General features: G+C 45.0%; 1 protein-coding gene across 2 annotated transcripts in view; it reads left to right on the top strand.

Annotated features, from left to right (window-relative positions):
* Positions 1-17,458, top strand: part of TRADD (TNFRSF1A associated via death domain) — an 88,118-nt gene that overhangs the window by 20,557 nt on the left and 50,103 nt on the right. The window contains exon 1 of one of the 2 annotated variants that reach the window (XM_068261429.1): positions 4,079-4,154. The exons of the other annotated variant lie outside the window; for it this stretch is intronic. The gene's annotated coding sequence lies outside the window, so the exon portion shown is untranslated. Of the gene's footprint in view, positions 1-4,078; positions 4,155-17,458 lie in introns of those variants that run through there. 2 annotated transcript variants of the gene reach the window in all.

The raw sequence follows: 17,458 nt of genomic DNA, 5'->3' as shown, positions 1-17,458 counted from the left end.
GGAACCACCTCTAGGTCCCATGGCCTACGACAACTCCTGCTGCTCCAACAAAAATTATAATGACTGCCGTGGAACCACCTCTAGGTCCCATGGCCTACGACAACTCCTGCTGCTCCAACAAAAATTGTAATGACTGCCGTGGAACTACCTCTAGGTCCCATGGCCTACGACAACTCCTGCTGCTCCAAACAAAAATTGTAATGACTGCCGTGGAACCACCTGTAGGTCCCATGGCCTATGACAACTCCTGCTGCTCCAAACAAAAATTATAATGACTGCCGTGGAACCACCTGTAGGTCCCATGGCCTACGACAACTCCTGCTGCTCCAAACAAAAATTATAATGACTGCCGTGAAAACACCTCTAGGTCCCATGGCCTACGACAACTCCTACTGCTCCCAAAAAAAAAAAAATTACCGGGGGAACAGCCTCTAGGTCTCATGGCCTACGATGTTTCATAAACGAGGTTTCAAATGAGAAAACTGAAATTGTACCGCCGAAATGTAACGGTTACGGAATTTTGTTCTGACGGAATTCCAAAATCCGCGGAATCGGAAGTCGCCCTTTCCGATCATCCCTAATCCTGTGCAAGAGTTCAGGGCCACTTTAATATATTTTGAATTTGCCTGAGAAACTAAGCAATTTTTTAATTTTCCTTTTATTTCTCAAAGTGCCTCTTCCCATTATCTATCTGTCTCCCTAGAGGTTTCTTGCTATAAGAGACTTTGCTGAGTCCGTAAGACTACCATGTGTCTTGCTGCTGTGCTCAGTCTTATGCTGAATACACACGGTTCGTTCCCGCATCAAATGCGCCACTCGATTCCCGACGAATCGATTATTCCCGAACATTTCCGAGCGCATTTCGATGATTTTTAGGTCGATTGCCATGTAAAGTATGGCAAATCGACCTAACGATCCATCGAAACGCGAATCGGACATGTCGGAAATAAAAGAATTGACGGAAATCGAGCAGCGCATCAACGGGAATCGAGTGCGGGAACGAACTGTGTGTATCCAGCATTAGGGCTGGTGCACACCTTTAGCACTTTTCAAAATGCTAGTTCTTTGAAAAGTGCTTGGCTAATGTTTTCTATGGGTTGGGTCACACCAGAGTGATATGCTTTTTAGAGAAACGCAGACGCGGCTCCTGCAGCATTTTTGAGGCGATTCAGCCTCGCTGTTAAGTATAGGAAAATTGGAAAATCGCTTTGTTGTTGGGCAGAAAAGGGGGGGAAATCACTTGTGAGCTGAGTTGTACGGGCCTGCAGCGAGCTCTTCTGCAGTGGCCTGAAGTGTAAAAAATATCCTGGTCACTAGTGGGGTGTAAGCCTACGGCGTAATTAAACATTCTGACCTTACTGCATTTTATATACTTGTAATTTCCCAGACTGCAATTTTGATTTGCAAATAGCAAACTAATATACAAAATAAACATTCGCAGTCAAGAGTTAAGATGTGCATTTTTCCATGTGCGGTAACGCCCCAGTTTTGTTGCTTTTTTCCCGCACACCACATTTCATATTGCCGACAGACAGCGGACGCATGTGGAAAACGCAAGAAAAAAATATCCATGGCAGCACGGTGGCCAGGGCCGGATTTAGGCACAACAAGAGCAAGGGCACCAAAGCAGCAGGCTAAACTGGTGCAGCATCTGCAAGCTTGTAAATGCTGCAATGCAGGGAGATCAGGTGAGCGCCTGACCACGGTACTCTGCTGCCAACCGCTAGTTTGTATGGACTTTGGCAGCATTGGAGACCGGAAGAAAGAGGAAGCTTCTACACTGGAGACGAGGTGATGGCTGCTGCGGTATTAAGGTTAGCTGGCTACCTATACTGAAAAGGAAGGGAGGGGGGGGGAGAGAAAAGAGGGGGTTAAAGGGAGTCATCTGGCTACCTATACTGGAGGTAAAGGGGATAGGGGTCATCTGGCTATCTATATTAGAGGGAAGGGGGCAGTGACATCCAGCTACCTATACTGGAGGGAAGAGGTGAGGGGTTATCTCGCTAGTCGCTACCTATACTGAAGGGTGCAGCTGGTGACAGTGGACTTGGGCAGTAAAGAGTACGCCAGCCTAGATGGTGGCGTATTGGTTAGCACCCTCACCTTGCAGCGCAGGATTCCATTCAAATCCTAGCCAGGGCACTATCTGCATGGAGTTTGTATGTCCAACTGTGTCTGTATGGGTTTCCTCTAGGCACTTGGGTCTCCTCCCACATCCCAAAACCATGCAGGTAAGTTAATTGGCTTCCCTCTAAAGGTGCGTACACACATGCGACTATAGTCGTTTGTAACGTTCGTTCCCCGATCTTTACCAACGACGATCGTTACAAAAAACGAACCACCGACTATTAAGGCAAACGACGAACGAGCCAAATCGCTACAAAAGAAAGTTCTGTCTCGGCGGATTTTAACCAACGACGATCGTTTGCAAAAGTAGTACATCATTGGAAACGGTCGTTCGTACTAGGCTTGACATGCGCATTTCACTATTTCTCTGTGAAACTTCTCATTTTTATGCGCAGGCGCAATAGTTGCTTTACGTGATGTAACGTTCGTTCTAACGATCAGATCGTTACACACCTTTTAAAACTATCTTTACATAGGTCGTTCTTTCATCAATTAAAAGTTAGTTCGTCGTTCTCAACGAACGATCGTTGTCGCATGTGTGTACGTAGCATTAAAAATGGCTCTAGAGACTATGTTACATACACTACACCCTAGGTTCTCAACGTGTGGTACGCATACCCCTGGGGGCAGGGCCGGATTTAGGCCAAGGCAACCTAGGCCATGGCCTAGGGCACCACAAGAGGAAGGGCACCAAAGCAGCAGGCTAAACTGGTGTACAGCATTTGCAAGCTTGCAAATGCTGCAATGCAGGGAGATCAGGCGAGCGTCTGACCGCAGTACTCTGCTGCCAGCGGCCTGTGCAAGAGCCCCCTTGATCTCTGTGCTTGTTTGCATTGTGGCCAGAGGCTATGGACTTGGTCAGCATTGGAGACAGAAAGGAGGAGGAAGCTTTTGCAATGAAGACGCAGGGACGGATCTAGACCAAGTTGCCCCAAGTTGCGCCTGGGGCAAGGCCAGGTTTTGGCGCCTAAACTGCCATTCCCCATCCAAATTTTTCCGCCTTTTTAAGAATTCAACAAACTGCGCCTGGGGCAAGAGACCTGCTTGCCCCCCCCTAGATCCGTCCGAGCTGAGAAATGAGTGACACAGATGGCTGCTGTGGTGTGAAGGCGAGCTGACTACCTATACTGAAAGGGGGGAATTAAGACAGTCATCTGGCTACCTATACTTGAGGGAAAGTGGGAGGAATCATCTGACTACCTATACTGGAGGGAAGGGGTCATCTGGCTACCTATACTGGGGGACGGGGGTCATCAGGCTACCTATAATAGAGGGAAGTGGGGAGGGGTCATCTCGCTACCTATACTGAAGGGGGGCGGCTGGTGACAGTGGCCTAGGGCGGTAAAGAGTACAAATCCGGCCCTGCCTGGGGGTACTTCTGAGGGTTCCAGGGGGTACTCAGGCTTAATATACTGAACCAAGAATAACAAATTTAGAGTTTTAGAAAGTGATAAATCTTATTTAAACAACACCAAATTAGTGTTTTAGCTAACTAAAAGCAATAGTAAATGTTTGGAAAGTGTGTAGAACCAATTATCATGTACAATGATTAAATAGATATTATTCAAGGGGTACTTGAGACAATGTTTACTATGCCAGGGGGTACTTGGCCAGTACAGGGTTTTAAAAGGGGTACATACTAATAAAATGTTGAGAAACACTGCACTACACAATACATACACAGACGTGTGTTAACCTCCGGTATTGTGTCAGTAGCTCAACAAATCAGCAGACATTTGTTCCCTCTTCCATGAGAATAAGGCAGCCTCAGTAATAAGCCTGCACGCATTACTACGGTAAGCCATGAAAAGTGAGTGCAGAGGTGACGATGCTGAGCAAGGCATTTTCTCTTCTTGTGACACTCCTGCAGTGTAAGCTCCCTTCATGCAACAGCTTGCTTCCCAGTAGTGTAAGGGTTAAGGAGGCGGAGCCTGTTGCTGTTCCTTCCAGTGACACTGGCTGGGCAGGGTGTGAGCTGCATGCGAGGTCGGAAGAGCTGACACTCTGCTGGGACTTGGGGGAATCAGGTAAACAAGTTCTGCGACTGGTGAAAGGAATTGGCGCTGTTGCCGCCTCGGCTGTCACTAACGAGGGGCCTCCTCTCAGCTATGGCTCTGCGTTGTGTATAGTTGTATATTGTACTACAGCAGGATCATGTTAGAGACGCGTCTGCCAGGGCAGCCAGTTACAGCACCAGGACTTCCAGGAACTCTCATACTGTTTCCACTGAGATGATCCTGCAAGTTAGAGATCACTTAGTGCTGGTGACTGCAGGCTCTGGCATTTATGACTTAGCCTACCACAGAGAGGTTTTGAAAAACAAAAGTTTGCTTTCCTAAAACAGAAAGAATTTGCCATAATTCAGGTTGGAGTGAGCTTGAGATGTCTCCCAGAGCAACATTGCTGAATATATGCAAATTAACCATTGTACCCGTAAGCTGGCCACTAACGGTCCAATTTCTAGCGAAAAATGGTTGGAGCGATCAAAAATTCTGATCGGATTGGTTGTAAATAATCTACATGGACACAATCGATTATAAACGGGTGAAAAAAATGTCGCCCGAGTGAATTTTCGTCGAACGAAAATTTGGATTTTCTTGGTGGTCGTGATAGATAGGAAGCAATGATTGGTTAGTTGATGGTGTAATGAACGATTTTTCGTCCGATCAGAATTTCTGATTGCTCAAATGATTTTTCGCTAGAAATTGGACCGTTAGTGGCCAGCTTTAGAAGCTAAACACACCTCCAGAACCACTGGAATGCATTTGTACAGAGCCATAACAATCCAATATGCATACAGACTGTTTCAGATTGTTTGATCCTCATCAGTGCATGGCATGGATTAATTTTGCTCTATGGAGTAGGGCTTGTGAATCCGAGAGGCACAGACTAACCAGCAAGCTCATGGTGACCCAGAACTCATTGGGGTGTGTAAGGGACTACAATGGTCCTAAAAGCCCCCTTACTAAGATGTTTAGAAAAACAAAAGTTTGCTCTCCTAAAACAGAAAGAATTTGTGATAATTCAGAGAGGTTTTGTGGCAGGCTCACACTTCAGAAAAGCGGGGTACACACATCCATTTATACCACTTCCACGAAGTATGGGAGCTTACCTGCCCAATCTGTTCGTAGTAATCAAAGTCTGTTGGCCCTCACACTGTGGAGATGGTAAAATTGGTCAGTGTCTATACAATTGGATGTGTGTACGCACCTTAAAGGAAACCAGAGATTAAGTAAATTCAAAGATTCATACATACCCGGGGCTTCCTCCAGCCCCATCCTCAAGGATCGCTCCCACGCCGCCGTCCTCAGTCTGCTTCAGTACTGTGTCCCGTAACTTCGACCAGTCGCTGCAAGTCTGCGCAAGCGCAGTGCCCTCACTACGTGTCATTCTGGTGGAGAATAGTACTGCCCCTGCGTAAAACTGGCTGAAGTTACGGGACCAGGTACTGGAGCTGGGCAAGACTGAGGATGGCAGTGTGGGAGCGATCCTCAAAGCAGCATTGAAAGGTTTCTTAAAAGCGGATCCGAGGTGAAAAACTAACTATAACAAGTAACTTGTCTATATATCTTATCTAAAGTTTAGATAGTTTACACAGCAAATCTAGCTGCAAACAGCTTTAATAGAATATGATTACTTCTTCCTGTGATACAATGACAGCAGCCATGTTGTTTGTAAACATTACACAGAGGCAGGCTTATCTGCATCTTGCGCAAAAAAAAAAAAAAACTAATCCCCCCCTCCTCCTCTCTCCTTCTCCCTCCTCCCCTCTGCATCTGAAATCTCTGGCTAGTAATACCTCCCCCTGCCCAGACTGAGCTCCCATGAGCCCTTGCTACCAGGGCTGTGGAGTCGGAGTCGTGGAGTCGGAGTCGTGGAGTCGGGCAATTTTGGGTGCCTGGAGTCGGAGTCGGGAAAAAATGCACCGACTCCTAATGAATTTGTAACTGTAATTAAAATAGAAAATATGATAAAATGTTCTATTTCTCAGATAATAGTCATGAAAAATAATGTATATATACAGTAATAGCCGTGCTTAGTCCACAAAAATGAAATAAATCAATCAAAATTAGTTACTTGTGCTGCTTCAATAAAGCAGTCCCCGTATTTTTAAGGTCAGATATACATATCTGATTGTGACTGTTTATATGATGTGTACACAGGAATCTCTTATATATACTAAATAACATCTATGCTGTAAGAATAAAGCCTGATGTGTAGCTGTGTCACTAATAAAGATGGTCAACAAGATGGAAATAATTCTGCATTGATGCTGATTTATGCAAATGTATGCACTCCCTTTGCTGATGAAATCAAATAATTTGATATGTTGTTAAAATTTGGTTTGGTGACTACAAATTAAAGGGTAACTGAGACGGATGAAAAGTAAAGTTTTATACATACCTGGGGCTTCCTCCAGCCCCCTTCAGGCTAATCAGTCCCTCGCTGTCCTCCACCACCCGGATCTTCTGCTATGAGTCCTGGTAATTCAGCCAGTCAGCGCTGTCCGGCCGCATGCCGCTCCCACAGCCAGGAACATTCTGCACCTGCGCAATAGTGCTGCACAGGTGTAGTATGCTCCTGGCGGCGGAGTGTGTGCATGCGCACTACGCCTGACTGGCTAGAGTACCTGGACTCAAAGCAGAGGATCCAGGTGGCGGATGAGGACAACGAGGGACTGATTATCCTGAAGGCGGCTGGAGGAAGCCTAAGGGAAGGATAAAACTTTAATTTTATCTGTCTCAGGTTTACTTTGTTACACAGTAGTACTATACTCTACATATGCACTCCCCACAGAGCTGCAGGGAATCCACTGAGAATGCTGTGCACATTGAACACAGAGGTGTTGTCTGTTTACAATCTCCTCATTCCCCTGCAGAGTACCTGCACATCATTCTTACATGTACCCACACTTACATTGCCTAGGGCCTGATAGATGTTCTTTGTTCCGGTTTGTACCTTTTACAAGTACTCTTACCAAGGACTAGTTTTAGTCTAAAGGGAATAAATATAGTAGTCTACATATCCTTCTCACTTCAGTTGTCTTGTAAAATTCCTAAGCGTTGGCAGTTAAGAGACGAATTTCATGTTACATACTTTTAATCAACAAAATTGTAATATGCAAATTAGAGGAGTCGGAGTCGTGGAGTCGGAGTCGGTGGAATCCTAAACTGAGGAGTCGGAGTCGGAGTCGGTGGATTTTTGGACCGACTCCACAGCCCTGCTTGCTACTGTGGAAGTGCCTTGGCTCTCTGAAAACCTGTGGGCGTGGCTTCTTTAGTTTATAGGGAATTGGAGTATTAAAACAAAAACAAAAAAGTATTTGACTTGAGGAATGCCCTATAAACAATAGGAAAGGAACACAGTGTGGGCAATTCCGTTTTTGAAGCTCCTTCTGTTTACACCTCTGTGTTGATAACCCTAGTAGAGGTGCTTTGGGGACACTTTACAATTGGCATAGTGAATTACATGATCCTTGGTTTCTGAGGCCTTTTCTCTGTGTCATGTGACCTTGATGCCACACATGAGGGAAAATATAATAGCCTCTAATCTGATCCCTACCCAATGCCCCCACAAACACACACATACACACACATACTCACCACTAACTTTGTAGCTTGACATTTCTCTGTCTCTAGTAGCTAACACTAAAGATGCATACATACGTTACATTTTTGTTGCCAACAAGGATCGGTAACATTTCAGGACCCAAAGCTGTGCAGATGCGTTACTAGCCTCCAGGCTAGTGACACTTTTTTTTGCTATGGAGTGGGCAGGCTGAGTAGGAGAACCATGCCCTTTGTTTCCGCTTGGCCAGGCAGATTGCTCACTGATGCATTGTGGGTGATTGGAGGCCGCTATACACCCATTAGATTCCTGGCTACCTCAGTTGAGAACCCCCACCCCCGGTCCGCGGCCCACTGGTGGTCCGTGGGCCGCTTGCGGGTGGTCCGCGGGTCTAGCCTCTTGCACCCACCTCCCCCTCGCGGGTGCCGCTGCTGTTACCTTAGCTGGCGGCCGCTTCCTCTCTTATATTCCCCTGGTAACGGCGACACACATCGCCGCTACAGGAAGCTGCTCTCTTGCTTTCTGCTCATCACAGCAGCCGCGGGGCGTGCTGCTGTGAAGCACAATAATACGCATGGAGGCAAGGGGGGGGGGGGAGTGTATGCTGGGGCATCTATGCTAGCTATGCTGGGGGCAACTATACTAGCTATACTGGGGCACTATACTAGCTATGCTTACCTGAGGAAAATGTATGCGTGCTCTAACACCAAGTTTTAACCCTAGCAAGTCTGGCTCTGCAAATCTGGCTCAATTGGCTATTCATGAGGCAATGCTCATGCAAATATGCATTTGCTTTCGCACGCCAAACTATGCAGGGTCAAAAAACGAATACCGCGAAGCGGTCGCCCTGCGGGAATTAGTTCATGCCACATTAGCACTATCCAGGAGCGCTCAGGTAAGCAACTATACTAGCTATACTGGGGCACTACACTATACATACTGGGGCACTACACTATACATACTGGGGCACTATACTATATATACTGGGGCACTATACTATATATACTGGGGCACTACACTATACATACTGGGGCACTACACTATACATACTGGGGCACTACACTATACATACTGGGGCACTATACTACTATACTACTCATACTGGGGCACTATACTAGCTATACTGGGGCACTATACTGGGGCACCATACTAGCTATACTGGGGCACTATACTACTCATACTGGGGCACTATACTAGCTATACTGGGGTAACTAAACTGCCTATACTGGGGCAAGTATGATTGCTATGCCGCGCACCCCCCAACATTCCCCCCCCCCCCCCCCCCCCCCCGTAAGCCACTGCACACGACACTGCTCAACCCGGACAGGACACCAACTCCTCCCTCCCAATCCCCTTAAATTGTCCCCCTCCCCCGTTCCCCAGAAAACCTTTTGGTCGGAATAGCGGTCCCCAAGCCGAAAAAGGTTGGGGACTCCTGATCTACAGGCACTTTGAGTCTAAACAGGAGAAAAGCACTATACAAATTCTAGAATTATTATTATAGTAGGTGTTCAAGGCTTCAAGGTGTTAAACGTGCACATCCAGATTGCTGTGAATGTCCAATACAAAGAAGAGAAAGTGGGGCACGATATGGTATACTCGGCCTCTGAAGAAGCTGGTCTAGCCAGCGAAACAGCTTTCAGGCACTAGGATACTCCCACTGCTTTGTACCTGCTTTTCCCAACTGGAATGAAGGGATTTTAAAGAAGTGGTGCCCCGCTTTCTCTTATTTGTATTGGATGTTCACATCTTTGCTTTTAAGGAATCAGATTATTCTCTTTACTTTCTACAGTGTGTTTCTGGATAACGTTTGTGAAAGTGCACACAATAAGGCGCCCTCCATCTGTGCTCCTCCCTCTCTTCTGCAGCATGTTAGCATAGTGCTTAATCCCAAACTGTCAGCTGAAACGATCATTAACCCATTCGCATTCCGTCGTTTTCACTTGAGAAATGTTCACCTCCCATTTATTAGCCTATAACTTTATCACTACTTATCACAATGAACTGATCTATATCTTGTTTTTTCCGCCACCAATTAGGCTTTCTTTGGGGGGTACATTTTGCTAAGAGCCACTTTACTGTAAATGCATTTTAACAGGAAGAATAAGAAAAAAACGGAAAAAAATTGATTATTTCTCAGTTTTCAGCCATTATAGTTTTAAAATAATACATGCCTCCATAATTAAAACCCACGTATTGTATTTGCCCATATGTCCGGGTTATTACACCGTTAAAATTATGTCCCTATCACAATGTATGGACGACAATATTTTATTTGGAAATAAAGGTGCATTTTTCCGTTTTGCATCTATCACTATTTACAAGTTTAAAATAAAAAAAATATAGCAATATTTCATCTTTACATTGATATTTAAAAAGTTTAGACCCTTAGGTAAATATTTACATGTTTTTATTTTTTTATTGTAAGTTTTTTTTTATATTAAACATTTTATTTGGGTAGTTTTGGGAGGGTGGGAGGTAAACAGTAGTGTTATAATGTAAATGTGTGTTGATTTTCATTTTTTTTTACTTTTAGTTGTAGTATTACTTTTTGGCCACAAGATGGCGGCCATGAGTTTGTTTACATGATGTCACTCTAAGCGTAACACAAGCTTAGAGCGACGCATGGGGGAGGTAACAGCCAGAAAAGGCGCAGCTTCCTAGAGAAGCTGTCACTTTTTCAGCGGGGGAGAGGAATCAGTGATCGGGCACCATAGCCCGATTCACTGATTGCCTGGCTAACAAACTGCGGGCCGGGAGCACGCTGCACGCGCGCGGTAGCGCGCATGGTTTCTGGACGTAGTTTCTACGACCAGGAACCAAAATAGGTTAATGGTCTTTTCAGAAGACAAATCGTTGAAGTGTTAAAGTAGCTTAACTTTATCACTTCTTGATCCAGAACACCTCCCCCGCATCTGAAGCATGCTACTAACCATAACCCTTAGGACCATTTCCACATGTGAGGATTTGCGTTTCCATGCATGTGGATTTTGGACAGGGAAACACAGCCCTTAAAACACGCCTCTTTCACCCTTCTGGCCCACCCTTGTATCCTATTTACCTCCTTCTCTGCCTCTCTGAGATGGGGCGTATCAACTGGCATCAATAAAACCCGGCGTTTAAGATGACCCCTGACTGTTCAGAAGATTTTCAAGGGTTAAAAAGTAGTCTTATATGCCAGAATATACAGTATATTGAGTTTTTAATATCTGTTACAAACATTATTAAAAATATCTTCTCGAAACCTTCTAAATACAATCCATTGGTAAATGAAGGATGATTATAAGGAGGCTGAGACGGGAGGAACAAAACGCCACACAATGTTCAATTCTAAAGGTGGACCTTGGTATATCAAATGGGCAGAAGTCATATTAGCAATAAGAGGGTGTGTGAACACCGCTGCAACCCACAGGACCCTGAGGCTGTGCACGACCAGGTCAGCAGGCCCACAGAAGTACAAGAAAATGGAAGGTCCGCACCAGTCCAGGGTTCCAAACTTTATTAGGACATATCCATTAAAGGAACATGGATGCAAGCATCAGTTAGCTGACATGTTTCGAGCCATTCAGACTCTTAATCATAGCTATGATTAAGAGTCTGAATGGCTCGAAACATGTCAGCTAACTGATGCTTGCATCCATGTTCCTTTAATGCAGGGGTCTCAAACTCGCGGCCCGCGGGCCATTTGCGGCCCGCGATACAATATTTTGTGGCCCCAGGGCCCCAGAGCTTGTAGGGGCCCCCAGTGGCTACAAGAGGAAAAAAAAAATTTTCAAATCGGCCTTATAGTTTTTGAGAAAATCGATTTTAAAGTTGCAAAGGAAAAAAATACACATTTAAAAACCCGCCGACTTTAATGGTTAATAGCAAATCCACCTTAAATGCTAGAAACCCTAAATTTGCAGGATATGTTAAGGAGATCATTAGGAATAAGAGGAAAAAACAATTTTTCAAAAAGACCTTATAGTTCTTGAGAAAATCGATTTTAAAGTTTCGAAGGAAAATAGTATACTTTTAAATGCGGTAAATGTCACTTTTAGTAGCAAGCCTAACGGTAGTGTAATTTTACATGTATCAAAAGAAAGAGCAATACATTTCCTGACAGAGTTTCCAGGGGGTCCATACGCAGCCGCAGCGCTTTGGCCAGGGATCGCTATACAGCCGTAATATGGCTGTATGAAGATTCCGGGCATTTTTTCCTATTTTCCCAATTTTTTTTTTTATGTTTAGAGTGGGCGGGCAGAGGCGGCGATCCGCCGCGATTGACGTCAGGAGGGGCAGAGCTGAAGCTGAAAGCTCTGCCCCTTCCAGGAAATGCCGGCGGATTGCCCCCGGGGCGATTTGGGGGCTCTGCAGCCCTCGTTTTGCGGCGGGGACACGTGAACTCCCTTATGCGGCCCAGCCTCATCCTGACTTTGCCTCCTGCGGCCCCCGGGTAAATTGAGTTTGAGACCCCTGCTTTAATGGATATGTCCTAATAAAGTTTGGAACCCTGGACTGGTGCGGACCTTCCATTTTCTTAGCAATAAGAACAATACATTAATGTGAACAATGAGAACAATAATGGTGGGAAGATCCTTAAAGAGAATCTGTATTGTTAAAATCGCACAAAAGTAAACATACCAATGCGTTAGGGGACATCTCCTATTACCCTCTGACACAATTTCGCCACTCCCCGCCGCATTAAAAGTGGTTAAAAACTGTTTTAAAAAGTTTGTTTATAAACAAACAAAATTGCCACCAAAACAGGAAGTAGGTTGATGTACAGTATGTCCACACATAGAAAATACATCCATACACAAGCAGGCTGTATACAGCCTTCCTTTTGAATCTCAAGAGATCATTTGTGTGTTTCTTTCCCCCTGTTCTCATGCACTGAAGTTTCAGGCTGCTCGTTTCTTCCTGCAAACAGCTTTGCCCTTGTCTGTAATTCTTCAGTATGTGAAAGCCCAGCCAGCTCAGAGGACGATTTATCCAGCTTGTAAAAGATAAGAGAGAAGAGAGAAGCTGCTCTAATCCTAAATAACACACAGGCAGTGTGCATAGAGGGGCCTGGAAGGGGGAGTTCATAGCAGAACCACAACACTGAAGAACTTGGCAGCCTTCCAGACACAGGCTGACAAGTCTGACAAGAGAGAGATAAGTTGATTTATTACAGAGACCGTGATAGCAGAAAGTGCTGCAGTAAGCCAGAACACATTAGAATAGCTTTTGGAACTTGTAGGATGATAAAAAACAGGATGCAATTTTTGTTACGGAGTCTCTTTAAAGTGACAAGTTACTACAAATATTTGCACAATTACGTCCAACCATAGCTGTCATAATCCTGTACTATTATCACTATTTTGTCTAATGCTGTTAAGAGGACACAGATGGATAATGAAATGGGGTGAATAAGGAGTCTTTTCTTTGTGTGTGTTGTTAGTGTAATCACAGACAGGTTATACGCATGTTATTGATTCATCATCACATGGATTACTCATAAACTCTATCAGATAGACAGTGTAGGGACATGGAGGGAAAAAGTTGTAGCGGTAATGTGAACAGTTTAAACGTATGCCCCTGAAATAGATTGATTCATCGCATATGGTTACAATCATATCAGAGGTATGTGGAAATTTCTTAGCCTATAATTAGACCACCAGGATACAAAGCATTGAACTTAAAGATCCAAATGTTTCTTGATCACATAACCTTTTGAATCCCATACTCCAATTCATATTTCTGGGTATTACCTCTAGGCACATATTCCATAGGTGCACCTCTGCCGTAGAGAATCTATGGAGCACCGTGGTATTTTTTTTAGCTGTCTGGGTACGCTGTGTGACTCATTGCCGTCTGTGATGTTTCTCTTGTGTTCACCAAATCTTTGTTGTAATATTTTAGTGGTTCTGCCTACATATGGTTTGGGACAACCACAGGTGTAAACCACATGATCACTACTACCAGTAATGAAATCTCTGAACTTTACTAGCTGACTGTTACCGTCCATTATTTCTGTTGTTCTGTGCCTGGACAACAACCACCTGAAATTGCTGTGCTAGGGAACATTCGGTCTCTCAAAAGAGTTGCATTTCCTTGCTTCTAATTAGTACTGCTGTAATGTGTTTTTATGGCTACTTGTCAATGGGAGCCCGTTTGAGACAATAACTTTCCACTTTCAGTTTCTGTATGTTCTGCTAGTAGAGAGAGATAAAAGCATTCCCATAATTTACAACACGACACGTTCTGTCGACTGCTGTCAAAAGCAGTGCACTTATCTCAAACAAGATAACTCTTTTGAAGTTGCTAATGGGTTAAAAATGGCCGCTGAATCTTTTGGAAGGATGTCTTTTAGCAAGGGATCTTGTACTACGGGCCTGTTACGTTTTATTATACCTTTTCACTACAGACCCATCTTTTTTGTTATTAGCAACTTTGTTTTCCACCATCACCAGTGCAATAGGCTGCTGTTTAAACCCTTCCTCTATAAACGTCTTGGAGAGGAGTCTCCCTTGTTCCTTAACTGGTTCGCGTTCCACGGTTTTTACCCCTTATGTTCCTGACATTTTTGACACTTTCACTGTGTCGTTTTGATACAGCTGAAACTTTTTAATTACTTATGCCATCTTAGTGATATATTTTACAATATCTTGTACAATCTAGACTTTCTTTGGATAATATTTTTTCTCACTATTATATTTAATAGTTCTTTTATGGGATAAGATTAAAGAGAGTCTGAAGCGAGGATAAATCTTGCTTCAGACCTCATAGATAGCAGGGGCATGTGTGCCCCTGCTAAAACGCCGCTATCCCGCGGCTTAACGGGGGTCCCTGATCCCCCAAATCCCCTTCGTGCAGCGGGGGAGCACTTCCGCATTGGGGCAGGGCTAACCGCCGCAGCCCTGCCCCACGCGCATCTATCAGACGCGTACCTCCGCCTCTCCCCCGCCCCTCTCAGTCTCCCTTCACTGAGAGGGGCGGGGGAGAGGCGGCGATGCGCGTCTGATAGACACGCTGGAGGCAGGGCTGCAGCCTCCAGGAAGAGCAAAATTTACGACCAAGTTGGTCATTGATTTTGCAGGGGGGGGGTTGGGGGTGAAGGGACCCCCATTTAGCCGCGGGATAGCGGTGTTTTAGCAGGGGCACACATGCCCCTGCTAACTATGAGCTCTGAAGCGAGATTTATTCTCGTTTCAGAGTCTCTTTAGTGTAAATGCAGAAAATACCCCTTTTTTCATTTTTCAGCCTTCCTAATTCTCACATGACACATCCCACAGTTGTAAAACACATAAATATGAATGATTTGTCTCTTTATACCCCATATGCCATATTTTATTACCAGCTGAGCATGTGGTGGACTGTTATCAACAGCCTGCGCGTCTATGGCGATCGGATGCGTTCGCTAGGGTGACAGTTCTGGGGCCATAGTGCTGTACAAATGCATCGCTAGGCAACACGTGTTCCTGACTGCTTGTCTGCTATATCCTCATAACCTCTCGCTTCTTAAAACTTGAAATATGAGAAATATGAGTAAAACCGAACTAATTATTTTTACACCATCTCTTTCCATATAACAATAAATGTCCCAGCTTTCCAGTATCATGGTATGTCCCAGCTTTCCAGGATCATAGTGTGTCCCAGCTTTTCAATATCCAATAATGTGTCCCAGCTTTTCAATATCCAATAATGTGTCCCAGCTTCCCAGTATCCCATAGTGTGTCCCAACTTCCCAGTATCCCATAGTGTGTCCCAGCTTCCCAGTATCCCATAGTGTGTCCCAGCTTCCCAGTATCCCATAGTGTGTCCCAGCTTCCCAGTATCCCATAGTGTGTCCCAACTTTCCAGTATCCCATAGTGTGTCCCAGCTTCCTAGTATCCCATAGTGTGTCCCAGCTTCCTAGTATCCCATAGTGTGTCCCAACTTCCTAGTATCCCATAGTGTGTCCCAACTTCCCAGTATCCCATAGTGTGTCCCAGCTTCCCAGTATCCCATAGTGTGTCCCAACTTCCCAGTATCCCATAGTGTGTCCCAGCTTCCCAGTATCCAATAGTGTGTCCCAGCTTCCCAGTATCCCATAGTGTGTCCCAGCTTCCCAGTATCCCATAGTGTGTCCCAACTTTCCAGTATCCCATAGTGTGTCCCAGCTTCCCAGTATCCCATAGTGTGTCCCAGCTTCCTAGTATCCCATAGTGTGTCCCAACTTCCCAGTATCCCATAGTGTGTCCCAGCTTCCCAGTATCCCATAGTGTGTCCCAGCTTCCCAGTATCCCATAGTGTGTCCCAACTTTCCAGTATCCCATAGTGTGTCCCAGCTTTCCAGTATCCCATAGTGTGTCCCAGCTTTCCAGTATCCCATAGTGTGTCCCAGTATCCCATAGTGTGTTTTGGCTTTCCTGTATCCCATAGTGTGTCCCAGCTTTCCAGTATCCCATAGTGTGTCCCAGTATCCCATAGTGTGTTTTGGCTTTCCTGTATCCCATAGTGTGTTTTGGCTTTCCAGTATCCCATAGTGTGTCCCAGTATCCCATAGTGTGTTTTGGCTTTCCTGTATCCCATAGTGTGTCCCAGCTTTCCAGTATCCCATAGTGTGTCCCAGTATCCCATAGTGTGTTTTGGCTTTCCTGTATCCCATAGTGTGTTTTGGCTTTCCAGTATCCCATAGTGTGTCCCAGTATCCCATAGTGTGTTTTGGCTTTCCTGTATCCCATAGTGTGTTTTGGCTTTCCTGTATCCCATAGTGTGTTTTGGCTTTCCTGTATCCCATAGTGTGTTTTGGCTTTCCTATATCCCATAGTGTGTTTTGGCTTTCCTGTATTCCATAGTGTGTTTTGGCTTTCCTGTATCCCATAGCGTGTCCCAGTATCCCATAGTGTGTTTTGGCTTTCCTGTATCCCATAGTGTGTTTTGGCTTTCCAGTATCCCATAGTGTGTCCCAGTATCCCATAGTGTGTTTTGGCTTTCCTGTATCCCATAGTGTGTTTTGGCTTTCCTGTATCCCATAGTGTGTCCCAGTATCCCATAGTGTGTTTTGGCTTTCCTGTATCCCATAGTGTGTTACAGCTTTCCAGTATCCCATAGTGTGTTACAGCTTCCCAGTATACTTAGTGTGTCCCAGTTCTCAGTAACCCATAGTGTGTCCCAGCTTTCTAGTATACTTAGTGTGTCTCAGCTTTCCAGTATCCCATGGGTAAACCTACAAACTCCTTGCAGATTGTTCCCGGGCTGGGATTCGAACTGGGGACTCAGCACTGCAAGGCGAGAATGCTAACCACTACACCACCGTGCTGTCCAAAGCCCAAACAAACCCCTCCCCCCCCCTGCAGATTGCAGATTGCTTCCTGGATTGTTTACCGCCACGCTCATATGTTCCCCTGCAGGAGTGAAATACGATTATCACTGGGCTGCACCGCTGAAGGCTGCTTTTGTGCTTGCTCGAGATGCCGCAGGAAACCTGTGTGAACCGGGCCTTAATCAGAGGGGAAAGTAATAACATTACTTTGCAAACAGGAACTCATTTATGTATGGAACATTTGTTCAATGTAATTGTACTTTAGGCCCCATTTACACTTAATACGTTGGGTTGAGATGCATTGCGTCGCAATTCAATGCAACACATTCAGTGTAAATATGGTATAAAGTACAAATTACAGTGAACAAATGCTCCATACATAAATCAGTGCCTGTTTCCAAAGCAATGTTATTAACAAATATTTATCCACTTCCCCACGACAGGTTATTTCCCCTTAAAAACCAGAGCAATTTTCACATTTCACACTTCTC

This window comes from Hyperolius riggenbachi, chromosome 11 (assembly GCF_040937935.1).
Source record: "Hyperolius riggenbachi isolate aHypRig1 chromosome 11, aHypRig1.pri, whole genome shotgun sequence".
NCBI classification, from domain to species: domain Eukaryota; kingdom Metazoa; phylum Chordata; class Amphibia; order Anura; family Hyperoliidae; genus Hyperolius; species Hyperolius riggenbachi.
This window is presented reverse-complemented; position numbering and strand designations above follow the sequence as displayed.